At 32.7% G+C, this 5,285-nt stretch overlaps 1 long non-coding RNA gene across 1 annotated transcript; it reads right to left on the bottom strand.

The window, feature by feature from the left end:
* Positions 1–295: 295 nt before the first annotated feature.
* LOC111529877 lies at positions 296–4,832 on the bottom strand. Its single transcript, XR_003308526.1, has 3 exons — positions 4,820–4,832; positions 3,648–3,734; positions 296–561 (listed from the first exon to the last, which is right to left on the bottom strand). It is a non-coding gene; the product is annotated as an uncharacterized LOC111529877 (long non-coding RNA).
* Positions 4,833–5,285: the final 453 nt, after the last annotated feature.

Raw genomic sequence — 5,285 nt, 5'->3', positions numbered from 1 at the left:
CATGTAGGGCCTGAGATAAGTTAATGTGAGAATGTTCAATGCTAAGAAATGTGCTGTGGCAAAGGACACCAGGGGCAAATCAAGGGTTCGCATCAGTAGGTCTAGTAATCTAGATGTGATTGAGGACCATATGTTTGTAAGATAAAATGAATATAACATGCTAAATTAAAAATATCATTTCAAAAGGGCTATGGTATAAAGTACTACAGTCAGTGCTACTCGAACTGGGAAAATAAAGTGAAGAAGTAAATATATATGTAAATATAAAAAAGAGAAATAAAGAGCATACACATAATAATGTGCTTGAAATTTATTGCTTTTGGAGAAGAATGAATTTCTATTACTCAGAAACAGCAGTGAAAACAGCTTAACAGTTTAAATTACAAGTATCTAATCAAATGATAATTAGGAAGGTAAGTATCATGAAACACGGAATTCAGTGAATCATGATCTTTCTTTTATTCTGCATTGCCTTATGATAATTCTTCAAAAAGCAGCGGTAGTGTGATGCAGTATGAGGAATGAGAATAAACCAGTAAAAAGTGAATTTGCCAGTCAAACCTGTGAAGAAAAAGAAAATAACACTTTATCTCCCAAACTGATACTCCTGTAAATACATTTTACTTTTCCTGGCAGAAAGTATTTATTTATAGATAGTTATTTATTTATAGAAAATTTATTTATAGAAAATTATTTATTTTTAGATAGTTTTACTTATTATAATGCAGGGACCAAAATAATATTTGAGACAGAATAGACTCATGAAGTGGGTATCAGAATAAATAAAAATTATCATTCAGCATCTGCAATTTAAATTTAAATTTTTCTTGGTGTTTTCCATCATCTTATTTTATTCTAGCACTTAAATATAGCCTCCACATTTCATCTATCTCCCACAAATAATATTTTAACTATATTCTCCCCTGATTAAATGTCGTCAGCAATTATCTAACATCTGGAGGATCAAGATCAGGCTTTTGTAGTATCACACAGGGCAGGAATTCAATAAGAGTAAACTTTCCCAATACATTTAAAAATATTTGAAAAATATTTGAAATCTTTTGAACTATTTCAAATTTGAATTGTAGAACAGTACTGTTTTATCTCCAAAATATTGCCTTATTTTGAAGTATAATATTAATATCTCATAGATTTTGAAACATTTTATGCTGTAAATATAGATAAATAAAAGTGACTTTCTAAAAAGGACATTGTTACCATTTCCTATTTCTTTGAAAATTACCATCTCCTTGTTGATATTTTATTAGTAATCCTATAGCCATTGTTCATTAGAATTACTTAGGTATAGAATGTTAATTTCTCATGAGTTCCCTGATGGCGGTTGTGCATCTTCTCCAAAGATTACATTTTAGGACAGAAAACTTCAAATAACAACCAGGTACAGATTTAGTGGCGGAGAAGCCCATGGCCATAACCATATAACTTCCAGATCAAGGGCTTCTCTATAATGTCTCTCAATAGCCTTACAAATTCTATAAAGAGCTTAAGTATTATTATAACATGTATTTGTTGCTTATAAAACTGAGGTTTGGAGAAGATTAGGAACACTTCAAGGTCATGAAACTAGTTGTCAGGGTCAGGATACCAACGTAGGGGTTCCCCTACCCAGAACTCTGTCTCCTAACAGTAGTGAACAGAAGCTTTCCCTCAGAGGCATTTTTATTTAATTTTATTTGTTATTTTACTTTAAGTTCAGGGATCCATGTGCAGAATGTGCAGGACTGTTTCATAGGTATACATGTGCCATGGTGGTTTGCAGCACTATTGATCAGTTCTCTATGTTACTTCTGTCACCTCCTTCCCTCCATCCCTGGTGTGTGCTGTTCCCCTCCCTGTGCCCATGTGTTTTCTCATTGTTCAACTCCCACTTATGAGTGAGACCATGTGCTGTTTGGTTTTCTGTTCCTGTGTTAGTTTGCTGAGGATGATGGCTTCCAGCTTCATCCATGTCCCTGCAAAGGACAGGATCTCATTCCTTTTTATGACCACGTACTGTTCCATGGTATATACATACCATATTTTCTTTATCCAGTCTATTATTGATGGACATTTGGGTTGTTCCATGTCTTTGCTATTGTAAATAGTGCTGCAATAAACATATGTAGGCATATGTCTTTATAGTAGAATGCTTTATATTCTTTGGGGTATATACCCAGTAATGGGATTGCTAGGTCAAACGGTATTTCTGGTTCTAGATCCTTGAGGAATCACCATACAGTTTTCCACAATGGTTGAACTAATTTACAGTCTCACCACCTATCTCTTCACAGCCTAGTCGTCATCTATCGTTTCTTGACTTTTTAATAATCACCATTCTGACTGGTGTGAGATGGTATCTTACTGTGATTTTGATTTGCATTTCTCTAAAGGTCAGTCATGTTGAGCTATTTTCATTTGGCCACATAAAAGTCAAACGTCAGCCATGTTGAGCTATTTTTATTTGGCCACATAAATATCTTCTTCTGCAAAGTGTCTGTTCATACCTTTTGCTCACTTTTAGATGGAATTGTTTTTGTCTTGTAAATTTGTGTAAGTTCCTTGTAGACTCTGGATACTAGACCTTTGTCAGATGGGTAGATTGCAAAAATTTTCTCCCATTCTCTAGGTTACCTGTTCACTCTGATGATGGTTTCTTTTGTTGTGCAGAAGCTGTTTAGTTTAATTAGATCCCATTTATAAATTTTGGCTTTTGTTGCCATTGCTTTTGGCATTTCCTTCATGAAGTCTTTGTCCATGCCTACGTCCTGAATGGTATCACCTAGGTTTTCTTCTAGGGTCTTTTTGTGGTTTTGGGTTTTTCATTTAGTTTTCAATCCATCTTGAGTTAATTTTTGTATAAGGTGTAAGGAAGGGGTCCGGTTTCAGTTTTCCCCATATGGCTAGCTAGTTTTCCCAGTACCCATTTATTGACTAGGAGATCCTTTTCCCATTGCTTGTTTTTGCCAGGATTGTTGAAGATCAGATAGCAAGCAGAGACCCAAATCATGAATGAAATCCCATTCACAATTGCTACCAAGAGAATAAAATACCTAGAAATACAGCTAACAGAGGATGTGAAGGACCTCTTCAAGGAGAACCACAAATCACTGCTCAAGGAAATAAGAGAGGACACAAACAAATGGAAAAACATTCCACTCTCATGGATAAGAAGAATCAATTTCATGAAAATGGCCATACTGACAAAAGTAATTTATAGATTCAATGCTCTTCTCATCAAACTATCATTGACACTTTTCACAGAATTAGAAATAACTACTTTAAATTTCATATGTATCTACAGAATAGCTCATATACATAAGACAATTGTAAGAAAAAGGAACAAAGCTGAAGACATCACACTACTTGACTTCAAACTATACTACAAGGCTACAGTTACCAAAACAGCATGGTACTGGTACCAAAACAGATATATAGACCAATGGAACAGAACAGAGACCTCAGAAATAACACCACATATCTACAAACTCAGAAGCATTAATATAAATCAGCACACTTCAAGGAGTTAACCCATGCTACATTTCTTAAACTGGAATGGTTGTTGCTTTCATGGCTTTTTTCCTGATTTTTCTTGTTTTAACTGTCATTGTTGATACTTCTAGAAAGAAAAGTAACTAGAGTCAGCTTACCTCCATAATCATGACCCAAGATTACTGAGGATAGCAGTTGCCATACAGATAATTTGATCTATAGTCTCAATGTGAATGATGCTTTTCCTGCATACACACAAAAGGAGAGAGCAAATTGCAGAGAATAGAGACAATGACAGTACAAATGTTTCACAAAAACTGTCACTGAAAACTTAGATTGTTTAAGTTTTTATGATCTTGTGTGTTATCTACATAGATGTTTTCAAAGTTTTACATTTTTCTTTTTTATCAGAAAAGTGTTTAAAAGCAAGTAAAAATGATAAAGTATTTACTGTGTGTTGACATTTTTGTGGCAATAATAAATGCTGGAACACTGATTATAGGCAACCTCTCCAAATAGGTTTTAAATCTTCTTTATAACATTACCTACAAGTTACTATTTTCCCAACATTGAGTATAATGGATAGGATAAAGTTACCGTTTCCAACTTAGGTGGTGTTTCTTTATCTCATTCTTTTAATGAGCTTACTTTCTCTTACAACTCCTACATTCCTTCATACCCACTGCTGTTAACACAAACAGTCCTCATCCCTTTTTATGCATCTTTTTACTTGGTGCTTTTTAAATATGTATACTTGCTATATTAGTAAGGAGAACTTTTGAACCCCTATTCATACTGATATTAAAGGTAAAAATAATATGAGATTTTTATACATACATTTAGAAAAACATTAAAGAAATACAATTTTCTGTCTAATTTAGCACAGTAAGTTTAATTTAAAAACTTTATCATCCTCAAATATTTAGAAGATAGAAACTTACCACCTTACATGGGTAGCCTCTATGCTTCATTAGGCATATGTTATGCTTCATTAGGCATATGTTATACTTCATAGAATTAGGAATTATTCATAGAATTAGGAACTATTCTTTAGGTCAATGTAATTATTTATAAGAGAAAAATACTTAAGCTCTCAGAGAATAATTGAAAATTGACTTATTCAGAGTGGAATTGAGTTTCCGTTGAGAGGCTGTTAGAACACAAGATACTTGTGACTTTATCCTCTGTAATATAAATAAATGAAATCAATGTACACTTTAGCAATTAACAATCTACATATATTTGAGAGATAACTATCAATTATTCTAGGAGAATAGACAGTCAGAGAAGAAAACTTATTCAGAGTGCGCATTATCAGAAGAACACTTACATGGAATTTTCTTCCATACTTATGTTGCTCATGATGTTTCTATGAAATAAAAAGAAAAGAAAAGATTAAAGATTCAATATATAATTAATTAGCAAGTTTTCCAGTAAATGAAAATGTCTTACCTCTTCATGTGAATCAGCTCTCTTGAAAAAGAAGAAAATGAGAAAGTAGTTAATATCTTAATTGTATAATTCAAGAGTATGTATAAAAATTGACTTAGCCACATTTATGATTAAACAGAATGAAGGCATTCTTTGGTTGATGACACACTAAATTAGTTATTTTAGCTTTAAGACATCTTTAAAATGAGTGAAGGGTAAACTTCTCTATAATTAATGTGCTATATTCAAGTATCAACTCATTTTGGTTTATATATCTTTTTTATGAAAGGCAAGAAAAGTCTATCATTTGTGAATAAGAGAGTAGAAACTGAAAAATGAAACATTGGATTTTTTATATATGAATA

The sequence above is a fragment of the Piliocolobus tephrosceles genome, unplaced genomic scaffold (genome assembly GCF_002776525.5).
Source record: "Piliocolobus tephrosceles isolate RC106 unplaced genomic scaffold, ASM277652v3 unscaffolded_34587, whole genome shotgun sequence".
Taxonomy (NCBI): Eukaryota; Metazoa; Chordata; class Mammalia; order Primates; family Cercopithecidae; genus Piliocolobus; species Piliocolobus tephrosceles.
This window is presented reverse-complemented; position numbering and strand designations above follow the sequence as displayed.